The sequence below is a fragment of the Ambystoma mexicanum genome, chromosome 3q (genome assembly GCF_040938575.1).
Source record: "Ambystoma mexicanum isolate Mex_15411 chromosome 3q, UKY_AmexF1_1, whole genome shotgun sequence".
NCBI classification, from domain to species: domain Eukaryota; kingdom Metazoa; phylum Chordata; class Amphibia; order Caudata; family Ambystomatidae; genus Ambystoma; species Ambystoma mexicanum.
In genome coordinates, this window is record NC_090926.1 from 161,230,698 (window position 1) to 161,248,788 (window position 18,091).

General features: G+C 45.1%; 1 protein-coding gene across 3 annotated transcripts in view; it reads right to left on the reverse strand.

Moving 5' to 3' along the window:
- Positions 1-18,091, reverse strand: part of SMAGP (small cell adhesion glycoprotein) — a 115,558-nt gene that overhangs the window by 33,211 nt on the left and 64,256 nt on the right. Inside the window, exons 2-4 of one of the 3 annotated variants that reach the window (XM_069653397.1) lie at positions 11,327-11,466; positions 10,876-10,953; positions 10,176-10,396 (exon numbers count right to left, since the gene is read on the reverse strand). The exons of 1 other annotated variant lie outside the window; for it this stretch is intronic. The gene's annotated coding sequence lies outside the window, so the exon portion shown is untranslated. The remainder of the gene's footprint in view (positions 1-10,175; positions 10,397-10,875; positions 10,954-11,326; positions 11,467-18,091) is intronic. One more of the 3 variants, XM_069653395.1, reaches the window with a different exon arrangement.

The following is an 18,091-nucleotide window of genomic DNA, read 5'->3' on the forward strand; positions in this document are numbered from 1 at the left end:
CAAGGGATCTGCAAGGCTACAAGCAACCATTGGAGTCTCAGGTAGGGTAGGACCTCGGCCCTTTGCAAGATTAGCCCTTACATGCCAGGAAAGGGTTTTAGAAATGGTGTGCAGGCACTAATCCTGTCTCTTGTAGATGGGGCAATGGGATTTTGGCATGTTTTCTAGACCTTTCAATGATGCCTTTAAAATCAATTTTGCACGCAATGGCGCCGCTAATTATGGACAATGCAAATATGAGATTCCCCCATTGTTGCTTGTCTTCAGGGCTCTCAATGTAAGAGCACATTTGCTTACAAATCTACTGCCTTTATTGATAAGTCTTTTATAATAGAAACATGGTCTACTTGGCAGAGTTAATGCATTCATCTGCAGGCGGCAGGGCCACTTTTAGTCAGCAGCTGACGCACCTAGAAATTCTAAATTGGAAAAAAAAGAAAACACTCAGAGGCAATCATTTTGTGATCGTGCACCAAGTGTGTGATTTGTCTATGTCCTTGCACTTGGCTCCTTTTCTTATTAAACTTTAGGAAAGATCTCAACGAGCTCTAACACAGACAATGTTTGAATGTCTTTCATGTTTTCTAATTGTTTTTATGATTTTTGTAAACTAAATTGTTTTACTCTTATGCATTATTTTTTACATGCATAGAAGTTTGGTTTAGGTTTGTGCTATAAACATATTCATAAAAATGGAATAAACATACATTTTATAACAGCATTGGGTTCTTATAGATTCTTTCAAAAACATGCTGTTTGGGATTTGATATGATAGGTTATTTATGACGAGCTTAATACCCAGTGTTTCTAAGCGCGGACCCGGGGATCAAACCTGTGTTGCGCTGTGTTGTCTTGCTTCCAAGGTGAGCACGTTGCCCCTGAGCTATCCTCCCAAGACTCCATCAGCCTCCATCAGCCATGTTTCAGAAAGCGATTTGCTTTGTTTCAGGCATCTGGAAGAAGTGGCCTATTTCGAACACTGCATTATTGTAAGTAGAACTGAAGGTTGTTTGGGGTTGCTTGTGGTCTCGTGCAGAAGGGATGCAACCTAGCAGATAAAGCTGGATTGTCCCTTTATAGGTGGGTCCAAGCCTGATTGGCCTATGGCCTTTCCTCTCCTTTAATGATACAGCAGGGGAAAACAAAAACAATAAGGTGGAGGGTTGCCCAGAGCGACCGCCAGCGGTTAAGATTCATTCATAATCTACCACCAGCCATCACCCCTCCCCTTTGCATTCTAGTAAGTGGGCCCACTAAAGTGGAACAAGGCTTGATCACCATTTTAAGGATAACTGAGTGAGGGCCCCAGCGAGCTCCAGGGGGAAACATCAGCAGGGGCATTTCAATGGCCGAGTGGAGAATGATTCCAATTTCATTCTGCTACGGACAGAAAGCAGATTGATTTCCGTCTGTATTTATGTGTACAAATCAGGGGTGGACTGGCCTATAGGGAACTCTGGAGATTTCCCGGTGGGCCTCTGCACCCTGGGCCTCTTTTGTGTGGTATTTCCAAACTTTCTCATAGGAAAGGGGTTGGGCTTGCTGAAAATGTGTCATATGGGTCCACTTTGAACTTTATTTCCAGGGCCTCTTTTGGTCCCCAGTAATTATTTCCAGGGCCTCTTTTAGTTCCCAGTCCAACCCTGGTACAAGTCCCTAAAAATTGAAAACTGTAAGCCTTATGTGATAAATCATTTTAGGTTTTGCAGAACATTGAAAAATGTTCTCTACTCTAAAATCCAGCTGAGCCGAAATTAGGGGATGTGCTTATCATCCTTTTATCAATGGGTGTTCTATTAGCATATTGCAACCTTGCTTTCTCCTGTCGAGCACGTACACTCTCCAACACTTCTGACATATTTATTTTGGTGAGCACACCCCCTCCAGGGGCAGCCGTCCTCAATTTTGAACCAGCCTTCCTACCGCTCATAAGTGCGAACCGTGAGCAACCAGAAAAAGATGATGGTGTACAACTATTCTGACAACACGCACTCCAAAACAATCCATTGGCAACAGCCAGTTGAATAGCTCCTTTCACAAATCTGTTCATCATTTCCACTAATACTTTCGCAGACGGATTATATAAAGAAATCCTCTGACGACTGATGCCCAAATTCCTCGAAAACTCTTGCATGCGGAGCGAACCAAACTGGACCCCTTTGTCCGTGACAATGCTAGTCGGCACACCTTTCCTATCAAACATCCTGCTAAGGAATTCTATAATCCTCTCAGTTGTCACAGGTTCCAATGCAGCAGCCTCCACCCACCGTGATGTGTTATCCACTAACACTACAACAAACCTCAACTCTCCACCAAGGCCATCCATGGGGCCCATGATGTCTAAAGCCAATTTTGACCATACCTCACCCGGAACCTCCACAGGATAAACAGGCTGCGGATGCAGCGCCCTGCTTTTGTCACTCACTGCACAAGCCACACACTCCTTCACAGCTACATCCATGTCTTTTCCATTCCCGGCCACCAGTATGATTCCCGCAGTCACCTTTTGGTCAACGACCTACCCAAGCCTGGGCCTCAAACTAAGAGGAGAAACCAGCCTATCACCTCTAGTGATGCCCCACGGGCATTCCTCCAACTCGCCCAAAATATGCATAAAGGCCTTCCCTTCTTCCTAGACATTCACGTTCTCCCAGCCAACCCGCAAACTATCCTTAATCCATATCAACTCCACATCCCCCACAATCTCTCTCTCTCATTCACTGTTGTCGACAGCCGGAAGTATGTAGCGACCTGAATACACGTCTCACATTCTGCCTCCTCATCAGGGCCCACAACAGGCAACCGGGACAAACAGTCTGCAAGCACATTCCTTGAACCAGCAATGTATTCCACTCTGAAATTGAACTATTGTAAGCCTACCATCCACTTAGCTATCCTTGGAGATACAGATTCGATACCCTTAGTAGTCAATACATAGATGAGGGGTTTGTGATCTGTTCGAATTATGTAGGAAATACCCCCAAAAAACATCCTGAAGTGTTTAGATGCCCAAGAGGCAGCCAAAGCCTCCCTCTCAATCATTGCATAATGCCTCTTTGCATCTCTAAGAACTCTAGATGCAAACGCATTGGATCTGAACATGCCACCCTGCCACTGCTCCAACACTGCACCTAGACCAACATCGCTAGTGTCCACAGTAAGTACAGCCTTACTTTTGGGATTAAACTAACTCGATGATAGAGCTTTATCCACATCCACCTTCAATTTGACACATTCTCCCTGGCAATGCTCTGAGCACTCAAAGCTGACATTTTCTTCAATAACACCTGCAGGCACACAGTCTTTTTTGCATCAGATGGATACATTTTACATAGTACTCGGTTATTCCCAGGAACAACCCGAGCTGCTCCTTATTCACAGGAGAAGGTGCCTCCCTCATCACCTTGACCAAACCTTCCCTAGGTTTCATGCCATTTACATCCAATGTGTGTCCAAGATAGGTAACACAGGAAACACCCACTTGACACTTTGCCAATTGTACGGTCAAACCCCTCTTCTGCAATATCTCCATTACTCAAAGCACCCTCTCATCGTGTTCACTCCGCACCTTACCCCACACCAAAATATCATCTTGGAAGTAGCCCACACCACACACTTCCCCAACCAGTTCCTGCATCAGCTACTGGAAAACGGCTGAGGCTGGACCAAATAGAAAACAACAAAACCAATGACGTAAGTGGATGAGACTCTTCGCTGAGGTTTACCTGATGATATGCAGAAGAGAGGTAAAACGTGGAAAACCACGTTGCTTGTCCTATGGTCGCCAAAAGTTCATTTATATTAGTAAAGGGATGCCGATCCACCCAGATGCTGGCATTGAGCTCCCTGAGGTCGACACACATCTTGAGGCCTCCATCCTGTTTATGTGCAAAAACCACAGTTGACAACCATTCCGAGGATTCAATCTACTCTATTATCCCTGCGTCCTTAAGCTTGGTAAGTTCTCCATTTAGGCCAGCTCTCTGGCCAACCCCTCTACCTTTCTGACCTTATGGGTCTTGGGTAGTGCCCCTCTCTTCAGTACAATCTTATTGGAAAAACCACGCAACATGCCTAACTTGTCTGAAAAAACAGTAGGGTATTTTTTCCTTAAGTAATCAACTGATACACTTTCCTCCGGCCTCATTTGCTACGCATCCTCCACACACAGCACAGGAACATCCTTACCATGGTGTAATTTCAATTTCCAAAGCCGCTTGTTCGTCCCATCCCAGGACACTTGTTGAGATGGACTTCTGAACTCGGACCTGGTGGGCAAAAGTTTAGGAGGCCACCCTCGTTTAGTGGAACAGGGTAACCTTCTGGACAAACCAGATGAATCTACAGTGGCTTGGCAGGCGGTCAACACTAAGTCTCAATAGGGGTGAGAGTGATCGGAGCCCACAATGAACACACACAGTAAAACTTCACAGGTTACTCTTAGACAGATGTATATCAAAAATACATTTATTATAGGCCTTTATAACAAAACACGGTTAAATCACAGTTATAATAAAGCAGTTACCTCACACGCTTTTCACTACATAACATATATATGAAAATGTGTTTAGCCTAATGCTGATGAAGGGGGAGAAAATAACCACAACCTGCAACAGAAAGAGTTAGGTTCAAAAGAGATATGTCATTAGGCAGTTCTTCAAAGTCAATCCCTATCTTATGTAGTCCAGCCCTAAGAAGTGGGGAGACTTATGCTCAAAGTACACCAGTGCGTTAACACATGCAAAAGATGTGTTCTCTTCAGGGCGCTGTAGCTGTTCAGGAAGGGGGTTGAGGCGATGAAGAATAAAGCCCTACTCCTTGAGGAGGGTCTACCTTTGCAGATAGAGTGACTTTCAGAGTTTAGGGATAGCTGGGGAGTGCGCTAGCCCAGCCAAGGTGAGTATATTGTGAGGGATTCTCCTGCGTTAAAACAGATAGATGTGCCAGGGGGCCACCGGTAAGTGATGAAAGTAGTCACCGACCCTCAACACTGTCCGGACCAAACTTTGGCAGTCTAGTCCACTTTGCTAGTAGGTTTCACCCCTGCAGTTAGAGGACACTCCGGCTATCAGCGGCCGGCGGGATGGGACGATCATCCATGGTGGGACAGTAGACTTTTCTCAGCTCTCGAAGAAAGGAGAAGGATAGTTCTGGTGCAGCACATCTCAGGAAACGGTCGGGCAGGTCTGCAGGCACCTACAGTGACAGTTACCACTGCAGTGTGACACAGGGACCGCAAATGCTCACGGCGTGGTGCGCTTTTACATATCGTGACCCAGAAGAGCTAGGACAACACATTTTGGTGGGAGAGGGTCCAGGACCATAATTAAGTGATGCCCAATGTCTCGAGTCTCAATTTGGGATGGCGGCACTCCTGTAAGATACCCCAGGTTCAAGCTGGTCAGTTCACTGGATGGCCCAGGAACACTTCCAAAGAGGCTCTTTGTGTGGGTAAGCGGGAGGTGCCGAGAGCAGTTGGTCTCACTACTCCAAAGGGTCGAAGCACCCTTGCAGGCCTTCTTGGTACGATGCAAAAGCAGGGTTCCAGCACGCCTCTGGCGGTTCCATAAGTCTACTCTTTCGTTCAGGATACTTTTCTCCTGCTGTGGTTCGGTGTGAGCTTCAGGTGATTGACCTGGAATTCCTGCAGAGCCATTTCTCTAATCCAAGATTCATTTCGCGCCCAAATCTCAGATAACCAATGGAATATCTGCTCTCTTGCATGCATGCCAGGAGTGGGCCAATCGTGGCCCACGGTGGTTCTGGTAATTCAGGCCTAACAGTCATACTGGGACCAGTAGTGTGGATTGGGACCAGACAGTCCCAACCCTCTTCTAGGGCAATAGCACACGTGAAATTTAGGAGCCTGCAAAAGAAGCAGTTTTTGCGGGTGGCTGCATGCCGAAGTAAGGAATACCTGGGTCTGCTCAACCTGGAGGAAGCCTAAGGGTCAAAATGGCCAAAGGACAGAACAAAAGACTTTGTGGCACGGCCATTTTCGGCACTGGCCACAGTCTTTGGCGGAATGTAGTAAACGCTGTATGGTCCACAAAAACAAAGTAAAAATACTTTAAAAGTAAACTGCTCCACCAGTTCATCATAGGCACACTTGTACAAACACCAAAAAAGGGTGGCTAGGGCCATAAAACAAAAGGAACCTTATGCGCGGTACTGTACGGTACTTGTGTGATGCTGGAAATGCATTGGCCTCCATGTCCTTGTCATGTACTACCTTATCATGTGTTTTCTCTAATGTTTTCTGCACAGGAGTCCAGTTGGGACTCCTGGCAGTGCAGCTCTTCCTCTTTTTGGTCATGGTGAACAGAGACCCTTGGGCTACCCTTATGGCACCCATGGGTGGGGGTACAACCCTCTACCACTAGTGTATGTGGGTACCTCTGTGTGGCCCACAGAGAAGGGTATGGGCTGGTGGCAGCTGCATGCTTAATTTGACATGTGCTCTGAGTATCCTCCATTTTGGTATATCCATGCCCTGTCATAGGAATCAGTGGATTCCTGATAGCAGGAAAGATGGCTCCTGTGGCCTCTTGGTTTCTATTGTCTGTTATCTTGTTTTCCCAAAGTCCTGGGAAGTCCTGACTCTGTCCCTTCCCCTGACTGGCTGCTGGGTGGAAGAACCATATATGGGGCCTCATTACGACCCAGGCGCTAATGGGTTAACGGCGCCGTAAAAGGCTGCGGCGCTTTGTTAACCTATTAGCGCCTAATTATGAGGTCCCTTTGCGGGACCCAACCTTAACGGCTGGTGTAGACCAGCCGTTAAAGTAGGGACCCGCAAAGGGACCTTGGTGCTAATTACGGTGCCGCAATTTGCGGCACCGTACTTAGCGCCTTCCCCATTCCCATTGAGCCCTATGGGGCAAAAATGGGAATGAGGAAAGGCCATGGAGGAAGGGGGGAATTACCGCCCCGCCAGCCTTGTAATGGGGTGGTAATTCCCCCTTTCTCCATGGCGGAGTCAGTAACTTACCGGCATGGAACATGGTGCTAATAGCACCATGGTCTTCCGCCAGGGTCGTAATGAGGCCCATGGTATTGTGGGGGGAAGTCCTGGCTAGATTGGCTGGAGACTTCCAGTGACTGTATGTTGTCGGTGCACCCTTGGAGTGGGACCTGTGTGCATAGCGTGTGTAACCAATATGTGTTCTATGTTATGGGTGTCTGGTTTCTGTGTGTGTGACACAATAAATGAGGCAGCCCTGCCTGAAACTGACATGAATGCAGTGCGGGGTGCTGAAAGGCTGGGGGCTTGCCCCAATCCATATTCCTTGTTATGGATGTCTGGGTGAAGTGAATAGCCAGAATGCCTGTGAGCCTGATTGGCTGCCTGCCTGCATGAATGCCCTTCTGTCTGAATGGCCGACTGACCTTGGCTCAGCAGGGTGATCGAGGGACAGATGTGTATATTTGGGGACCTCTCACTTCCCAATTTGTTCGGATGCTGAAGCTGCTTATCCTTCAAGCCCAGCTGTAAGAAGAAAAATTGCTGCTGCTTTCCTTCAATGAAATCTAATAGCTGTCGAGTCTGTCAAGGACTGATCCGAGAGAGGACCTGGCTAGGCGACCTCTCCCAGAGCTACGAGGGAACATCACGCAGAAGCTGATCTTCATCGAGGCACCCTAGAAGCCAGCCCCGAAAGGCTGTTGACCAGAGGATGAGTCCGCTTAGAATCTTGAAGTAATGCACCAGGACATCAAGGCCATCGAAGTCCATTGCCGTCGATTGGGGTTCAGAGGATTTCCATAACCGCTGGAAGCCAATTGAGTCATGATGCCCAGAAGCGGGACAGCTTGGCGGCCTGCTGCTCGACGACCTGAGCCGCAAAGCTCCACCATGCCTAAGAACATTGAACGAAGGGTTCCCTTGCCATCACCGTCAACTGCTTTGTCCCGCCAGAGAAAGTCAAGGTCATTGACGACTGAGTTAAGTCCGCTGGTGGGTTTCCCACCACCCAAAGCCAACAAAGACGCTGACGGAGTGAAGATCCGTAGTCCAGCCCATGGTCGAGTCCCGACGCCGACACCCGACGCCCGCTGCCGGTCCTACATTCATCACTGAGTCTTCTATGCGGCACCGAATGCCTTGCATCGAGGTGGACCGCATGCCTTATCTTCCCAGGACTTCCTCGAACGATCGTCGAAGAGCACCTTAAAGTTCGAATGTGCTGTCTCGACGCCACTGTTCACATTTCTTCGAGGAAACTCAACACCATGTGGCTCCTGCTTTAAAGGGTGTGCACTCTTGAGGATCCGTCATTGAACCGTTGAAGAAACTCTTCTAACTCAGGTACATTGGGGTAGTTGAACATTTTAACCAGGAAAAAAAACGATTTAACCATTAATGGACTGGGCTTGTTAATACACTTTATTACAGGTTGCCCAGGTGGGGGCATCCTCACTCAGAACTGCTTCTAGGTAGTGGGGGCAGAATTCTGTCATTGTTTAAACTAACTTGCCTTCCTTCCTGTGATCTATGCTGTTACACATTGCTGTATCATTTGTATGCCCTTATACCTGACAGTAGTTGATGCATTTTAAAGGAGTCAATAGCTAAGTGTGGTACCACATAGACATTGTATATATTTGCCATATTAGAATTGTCAGAGTACAAAGTCTGTTATTAATTGATGTGTATATCTTGAACCTTATTTATAAATAAAGAATCGTGTTAGAACATAACATAGTGTGTGGACATTCCTTTGGGGACTACACTGTACTTAAGAAACAGCCTGCATCACCTCATGAGAGCCTAAGTCTTGGTTGCTTGTCCATTCTACCATATAGAGAATCTTGGCTGGGGTGCTCTGTGCTTCTACTCTGCCACATAGAGGGCAGGAATACAGATACCCCCTCCAGTCTTTACAACTTGGCACATAGATGTAAGTTACCAAGAAATGCCAACATAGTCAAAAACTAAGGGAAACATAGTAACCTAGTACTGACAGCCTGAAGGACGTGTCAATTTCCTCCTAACAAATGAGTGTAAGGCCAAAGGAGTGCAGCTGAAGGCTGTGAGCCACTGGACAAAGTCAGGTTAGGTAAGCCAACCAAAAGCAAAAAGTTTGGAGGGTTCACAAATGGAGGAAAAATTGCACCTAAGGAGAATCTTTCCTAACAACACTCTCACCCTTGGGAGCTACATAACATTTCCCTTCCATACTGTCCCCTTTGGATTCAATTCGAGCCCACTCATACCCCAGAACCTTGATAGGTACTTGCCTATAAGCACTGGGGTTGATGTTGGGGCTTTGAGGGTTGGTACCTCCTTTCCATAACTTTTCTTATATAATTCTGGTGATGTCATGGTGTACGGTGATGCAGAATCTAATAACATTTCAATTTGCACACCATTCACAGTTAACATGCCCCACAGCCCATCCTTGGCTGCCCCTTCAACATGTAACAGAATGCCTTCAAGCACCACATAGCTCACATGTCCCACCACACTGTCAGCACTTCCTTCCGCCTCCACTATTCTGACAACTTGTTATCCTTGCGCCCTACCACTCTCACCATCAAACCTGCACATTCTAGCATAATGTCTCTTGGTATTGCATCTCCTGCACTCCACTCCCCAGACTGGACATCCTTTGGCACCTGTGGAGTGACCCGTCCATCTGCATTTTCTGCATGCTTGTCTTCCTCCGACACCAAATGACCTTTTACTGTTCTTATTCGTATGGTAATCCACCTTTTCAATTCTACTTTTTGTCTCTCCACTGCTTTTCTTGGGTGCTAAAACAGCCTGCACTGACCCTCCTTGAGACATCCTATAGGCTTTCTCAGTGACTACTTGTACACTGGCATGGGATTCTTCAATGGCCCTTGCCATCTCAGTCACTTTGTTCAACGGAGGATCTCTATCAATCCACAGCCTCTCTCTCACTTTAGTATTGCTTGTTTTCATCATCACTTGGTCTCTTATGCACTCATCCAGTACACCCATAGTGTCTCATATGGGTGTACCGGTGTACACCCAAACTCTCATATCCACTTGCAAATGCAAGTGGATATGAGAGTGTGCAAAGCCGTAACATAGGAATCAATTGATTCGCCAGAACCCTGTGCCCTGTAAAAGAAATGTTATCACTCCAATTTGTCCTTTTCCCAAAACGCCCTTCCAATTTCCTCAGGGCAGTCTCATATAAACTCACCACAGTTCCTCCTTCCCCACCATCTGGGATTCGTAACTCTTCACGGTGCCTGCAAGGAAGGCTGCGGCATAGGACATGGATCACTCTGGGCTTGAGCTGAGCTTCAGGCTCATATGTGGCTGGGCATCGACCAAGAAAGAGCAGCAGAGAGGCGGCACATGCGTGGTTTTGGAGGGTCTGCTTTGTTTTCTTCCTCGGCGCCAGTGAAGTAACGTGGGACACTAACAGGTAGGTAAAGATGAAGCTTTATTGCTCAGAAACAGATCCCATGGCCGCCCAGCCACCAGCCCCTTCAAACAGTCATGAATGTGGAACCCTGGTCAAAAATAAACATGCCAGGGTTCCATTATAACACACTGCTATTAGATGCCCAGGTAAAGAAAAAGTGGTTAGGGCGGGCACCGCTGAGTTTCTTTTTGCATTCGTATGGCTACTAGTTAATTAGAACAGGCGATTAATGGCGTCACCAAGTAAACCAGTATACACTATACTGGGTGTACCAAAGAGTTGCATAAATGTCTGATGGGAAAGAATTGCCATCAGACCTTGGGTCGCCAATTGTAGTGAAGACTACTGAAGGAAATTAAATTCATTCATATTAAGTAAATAGATACGTTGTAGAAAATTGTGCCTGAAGGCACAAAAATGCTCTTGAAAAAAATGTATCCAAAACAAAACTTTTAGTAAATTGATTCTTTACTTCATTTGTTAAGAAGAAGCAGAAATGATGTGCCAATGCATTTCGGACCTATACTTGGTCCTTCATCAGGGCGAATTTCTGTAGTACAAGGAAAAAACATACACAGAGAAAACAAGAAAAAACAGTCATAACGAGTATTTACATAAACCAATTTCATTGCTAGCCACAAATGACCATCTCAAATGAAACCAAAATCTGCATTTATATCTGTCCTTGTCACTATTTCATCATAATAATGTTACTATTATCCTCATAATATTTCAATGCATATCAAGCGTTGAGTTACGCCATAATTTTGTTGCACGTGCTGTTTATTAGAGGTCTTCATTCCAATGTAAATCCACTTATAACAATCCCATCTGTAAAGCAGGTAGGATGATGCAGTGGTAAGATATCTAAAACGTACCTAATATTATTTAAAGGAAACTAATATCACACTGTGAAAGCTTACCTCATAACATGCTAAAGCTATCTTCATTCTATTGCAAGATGGAGATGGAAGTCATTAGGGCTGCCAGTAACGTTGCTGTAAGCTAGGTACGTGTATGCTTACACTCCATGGAAAAACCAACAGAGCGCAAAGAGTCCCGCCTGTCGAACAAAGGAAATCTAAGTGTCAAAATGGTATTTACTAACTAGCCTTACACACTAAAATGGGCATAGATACACATTAATGATTAACCTACCCCGTAGTGTCGAGTTGAAAACAGAGACACAGTAAGACGCGGTTTTAATCTGGCCGCGAGCTGTTAGTGAATAAGTACGAGCGTTGTCATGGAGACGCTTTTGTTAGACGCGTGACGTGGTTACGTGATCTTACGCTGATGTTAATCAGAGTCATGACAACGAGTCAATGCTGTCTGTTGCTAAAGAGATGTGTATACCACAGCAATTACAAAAAACTAGAAACTCTGGGCTACTAGCAAGGAAAGCACCAGCGCGAAGTTGCAATTGCAGTGAAACAACAGTAATAAACTAATAGAGCGCGGGCGTTATCTGCAAGTACTCATTATGCAATGTTTACCTAATGGCGTGACAGTGCTCTTGTGTTGATATATACAGTGGCAACTAGACTACGAGGTGTAAAGCACGGCTGATAATAATTAGAGTAACTATGATACTGTCAAAAATGTGCGTGGGTGCATACACAGTCTACAGTAAACAGTTACTTTTTTTTGCAATACTTATGACAGAATAAAATAAAATCAGACAAGGTAATAAACAAGATAAGTAACTCTAATGGGGTTACCTAAACCGTGCATTAAGCCACGGAAGTTGTTATACAGATATAATAGGAAATAAATTACAAAAATTACAGAATAGTGCAGATCAAATAATAAACATTGCATGACATATTCAAAACATCCAAAAAACCATCAGTACCAAACCTATTTACGCAGAATGCAAAAAAAAGGTACAGATAAAAAAAGCATATAACTCATCCTGATTTTCAACATGTGAGTACTATTGAGTTAAATGCAAATGTTACACAAGTATGTCTATCCAAGAAGAGACGGACTACACGAGTAATCAAAACTAAACCAATCATTACTTGCAGTTACTTACAATATTATGCCACTCTCATCAATATTACTCTCCTAGCTCCACACCCCTATGGCATGTTTAAAAGTCTCTCATCAATATTACTCTCCTATCTACACACCCCTATGGCGTGTTTAAAGGTCTTGTATCTGACTTGACAACAGCTAGTGTAATTAGTTACTAAATGTATTTCCTGTGAAAAAAAGAAAAAAAGTTAAGACAAGGCAAAATCAACTGGATGATAACTCTTTCATAAAAAGCAATATAGATTAAGTTCTTCATTAAGACCACGTGGTGATACCGTATCGAGTCTCTCGATCCAATATGCTTCACGTTGCTCAAGTCTTTTTGTGGCACTTGTGTTGATGTTCTTCAGTTGTACTACTTCGAGAATTTGGAATCGCATTTGTGCTATCTGGTGCTTAGCTTGATTAAAATGTCTAGCAATTGGTGAATGTTGGTTGTTGGTTCTAACATTTGATTTATGTTCGTTCCATCTTACTCGTGCCTTTCTGCTGGTCTGTCCAATGTATAATAGGCCACAAGGGCATTTGATGCAGTATATGACTCCTTCTGACAAACAAGTAGAGTGGTCCTTGATTTTTATTATTTGTCCAGTTCTGGGGTGTGTGACTGAGTCACCTTTAGTGATGTTATTACAATTATTACACGACATACATGGAAATGTCCCTTGTTTCTTTGACAGGACTTGTTTGGTTATTTTGGGTTTGGTGTTAACCAACAAATCCCTCAGGTTGCTGCTCCGTTGATTAGCAAAGACAGGTCTTTCTTGAAACAAATTCTGGATTTTCGCGTCGCAAGTTAGCATCGGCCAATGTTTGAGAATTGACTTCTTAATTTTAGATGCCCAGGTACACACGCCATTATGCACCTGCTACCATCAATTGCCAGTTAATACACAAGAGCCTTTCCATGCCTACACAAAACCCAAACTGTTGGCATTGCCAATGCTTGGTTGATGTTGTCTCCGGGCAAAACACTTCTCTTAGGGCCTACTTGTATTAATGACCATGTGCAGGTTGGGGTCTTTTGTGGAGGGCAGTGACTGCTAGATGAAACTAGCAATGTGTTTTTTACACAGTCCAGATCTCCTGGGGTGGGTTTGCCATCGACTCTCTGCCACATTCTCTTCAGTGCATACATGATCCCATTTGCCAGGTTGCTCAAGGACAGTGGTCTGCAGCACGGCATTTATGCAGACTATTTGCAGATCCTGCTTGATCTTCTTTCTGAGCTCAATGAGAGGTCATTGATTAGTGAATGCCTGTGTGTTACGGATCCCCCAGAATCTCCTATAGGTATCTGGACTATTATCGAAGGACTTAGCTTAGTCCCTGGAACCTGGGGTTCTCCCGATGCAGATTCCTTCCGTGCTCTATGCAATGGATGAAAACGACGTGAAGCTGCGTAATGTTAGATGGTCCTTTGCTCTGAACTGCCCGTACTCCAAGCCCTTACACAGCTGAATACCGGCATTTAAGCGCAAGGCTTCCCAGCAATGGCCGTTGCTGCAATGACACTCTTCCTGTTGTTTGGACCCTTACTAAGTATTTAGGTTATTCTTGTTCTAGGTAACCCTTCCTTATCCCCTGTTTCTTAAAGCAACTGTAGACCTCAAGTGGGATTATGTTGAACCAGGAGCATCTTAAATACTGGTAAGACCTTTATTCTGTACATATCCTTGGTAATATCCATCAACCAAAGAGCTTGAGAAAGGATGGGTGAATGGCGAAGGTCTGAATTACGACAAACTGTTCTTCCTAGGTGGGAAAAAAACATCATGCTCCGGTGAACCAGAACCCATGCAGTTAGGGAGTACTAGAGGTCCTGTTTCACCTGACGAAAAAGAGAGACAAATAGTCACCTTAATCTGAGCCTCTGTTGCAGCGATGTAGTACATGCTGTACGAGGCTGTCCACAAAGGGCTATCAACCTTTGAGAAAGGCTGTAGCTCGCTGCTAATATGGAATCCTCGGGTGAGCATCACTACTTTGGAATCCCCCCCCCAGACATTATGTCCCACCATGTCACTCCTCTTCTCTGCATATGGAGTCTGATAATGTCTGGGGAAGTTCCACCACTTGACTAAGGGAATCCTTAATATCTTCCTTGAGTCCTTTACAAAACCATTGTGATTTTTACAGTCTAGGCCATTGGTCCTCCTCTCTACCGAAGAATGGCACGTTCCCGTAGTTATGTCCTTATGCCCCCTTCAGGCTTTAGTAACTTTGATACAACTACCCCAGCAATATAGTGAGTTTGTTGATGTATTCGATCCAAGAGAAACCAACAAACGTCCCCTGCATCGGGAGTACAACTGCTGCATAGAACTGATACCTGGTACCAAGATTCCCTATGGAAGAACCTATGTCCTTTCAGCTAAGGATAGAAAACCTCATGAAAGGTTTCATCAGACATTCTACCTGTCCTGCAGATGCACCCCTTTTTTTCATCCTGAAAACGGAGGAACCAGAACTCTGGCCCGGTGTGGATTATAGACAGTGGAATGCCACAACTGTAAAAAACAGATACCCGTTGCCCCTCATCCAGGTCTTATGAAACCAAACCAGAGAAAGCCACATATGCACTTAGTTGGAACTTGAAGGTGCTTACAACTTGATAAGAATGGTCAAAGGGAACAAGTGGAAACCAGCGTTCTAACCCTAGTATGGAGAATTTGAATACTTAGTCATGGCTTTCGGCTTATGTAATGCCCATGCTGTTTTTCAATATTTTCTGAACGATATCTGCAGAGACATTTTGGACATCTATTTAGTCATTTATTTATATGGCATTTTAATATTATCTTAATCTTACGAAGTGCATGTAGACCATGTTAAGAATTTCCTTCAATGCCTACGGACTCATCACCTCTATGCCAAACCCTCAAAATGTTTTCACACCAACATCGGATATTTTATTTGGGGTACATATTGACTCCCGAAAGTATAGAAACGGATTGAAAGAAAATATCTGCTGCGATCAAATTGCCTGTCCCTCGTACTGAGCATGATGTGGGATGGGCTCAGCTGTTATCCTTCGCAGAATTTGCCTATAATGATTCCTATCATTCCACCATCAAAGCTACGCCTGTTTATATTTCCTACAATTTCCATCCTCGCTCTATTTTGTTAACTGGCCAGACTCACAGTACAGTTCCATCTGCCACAGATTATGTGTAGAAAATCACTGATGGGCTTTGCACCAGTCACATTAATCTCCAAACAGCTCAAGACCAAGCCTGCTGTTATTCAGACAAAAAGAGACACCCTGTCCAGGCCTACCAGGATAGGCCTACCAGGTCAGCAATTATGTTTGGCTATCCACCACAAACATTAGACTTCCAGCCTGTAGCAAAAAGACTAGACCCAGGTACATTGGATCTTTCCTTATAGCCAGTGTCATCAATCCTGTTGCCATGAAACTGAAACTACCCACGCGCTACCAAATATACCAATTATTCCATGTTTCCCTCTTGAAACCTGTACAACAGTCCCTAGTCTATCCCAGACCACTATCCCAGGCAATCCCGGCCGTGAGACAACAAGATGAGTATGAGATCCAAAGTATAGCTGACTCCCGTCTTCGTGGTCGCTCCTTGCAATCTCTGCGTTATGGGGTGGAAGAGAGATCTCGGGTACCTGTGAGACATGTTATTTTCCCTTGGCTGGTGGCGAAATATCACAGCAGGTTCCCTTCAAAACCAGGTCTGGTTTCAGGCAGGTCTTCTTTGGCTGGTGGAGGCTTTGGAGGGGGGCGTACTGTGAAGGATCCAGCTCAGGGAGCCCCCGGTACCTCCTGTAGGTATTCTGACTTTTATCGAAGGACTTCCCTTTGTCCCTGGAAGATGGGCTTCTCTCAACGTGGCAGTAATTGGAAGAAGGATTCCTTCTGCGCTGTACGTGACTGATGGAAACGATGCAAAGTTTCACAATGTTGGAGGGTCTTTTCCTCTAAACCACCCAGCCTCCACACCCTTATACAGCTGAATACTGGTATTTAAAGCACATGGCTTACCAGGAACAGGCATTCTTGCATCAACAAGCTTCGGACCCCGTTCATCCTGAATCTCCTTTCTAGGTATTGAGCGTATTCTTGTTCCATGTAACCCTTCCTTATTCGATGTTTCTTCAAGAAACCCCTAACCCCAAGAGGGAGCCTGTTGGACCAGGAGCATCTTGAATACTGTTAAGATTGCTCTATGGTTATGTTGTCATCGTTGTTTTCTGTGTATGTGTACTGTAGTTCCTTCTCACCGCTGTAGTCTGTCTCCCTATCCAGCTCCTGTCACGTGTCCGCAGGTTCCAGAGGGGTTGTGTCCCATAGCACTCCTGCCCAGGGAGATCTACCTAGCCGCGTTATCTTATAAACCAGCTGAGTCTATCTTTATTGGTTGGCAGGTGCAGCGACCAGAGATTCCTGAGAGAGTTCCCTTCTGTCTACTAAGGCAGCCTGATACTTTGTAAAGCGCAAAAAGATGGTTGAAGGCTTACTGAATCCGTCACACTATTAAAAACACTAACGCTCGTCCGATTGGGAAGCTCTTCTTTGAGTGGCATTTGATAGTAGCAGCAAAATCAATCTGTTGTCAACTTTAAAACACTAGCACAGCTGCCTCTCTGTGTTGAAGAGCTCAGGGATGGTTGCTGGAGTCAGCTGTGCCGTCCCACGTTTGCTTTTTTTGCAATGCATTAAAGTTGGCCTCACCTAGACAGATTACTCATAAGCCACAAATGTCTCGCAGTGACGACATTAGTATCATCTGCTGGCTTAAACACTCTGAGCATGCCACTCCTGCCTGATTCAGCTAGTGCTGGCTGACTATGCAACATCTAACCTGGTTTAAATGCTTAGGGCCCGATTCATGGAAAAGTGCCCATCAATCCTGCAGACTCTGCGTGGGCCTGCGTGCAGATGTTTTTTGTGTGCACCGTGTATTCATGGAGTTGTTCATGCAAATTAACTGCATACGCAAGTCATAGCCGGAACGCCCACAATAGCCCCCACGCAAACCACACAATAACCTTTGCACCTATCTTTACCTGACCATCCAGCACCACCAAGAACTGGGTGCGATCACCCATACATTTGCATGCACCCAAGTAACGATCAGCACTACTCAACTTGCGATCAGCACCACTCAATTTACGATCAGCATCACTCAATTAACACTCAGCATCACTCATCTTGCATGCCTTTGTAAGTTACGATAAGCACCACTCAACTTATGATCAGCATCACTCAACTTACGATCAGCATCACTCAACTTACAATCAGCACCACTCAACTTATGATCAGCACCACTGAACTTACGATCAGCATCACTCAACTTACGATCAGCACCATTCAAGTTACAACCAGCATCACTCAACTTACACTCAGCATCAATCAACTTACAATCAGCATCACTCAACTTGCATGCCCTCTGTAAGTTACAATCAGCACCACTCAACCTTATTATCAGCAGCACTCAACTTAAGATCAGCATCACTCAACTTACGATCAGCATCACTCAGCTTGCATGCCCTCTGTAAGTTACGATCAGCACCACTCAATTTAGGATCCTGATCACTCAACTTATGATCAACATCACTCGACTTATGACCAGAATCACTCAACTTGCATGCCATATGGAAGTTACGATCAGCACCAC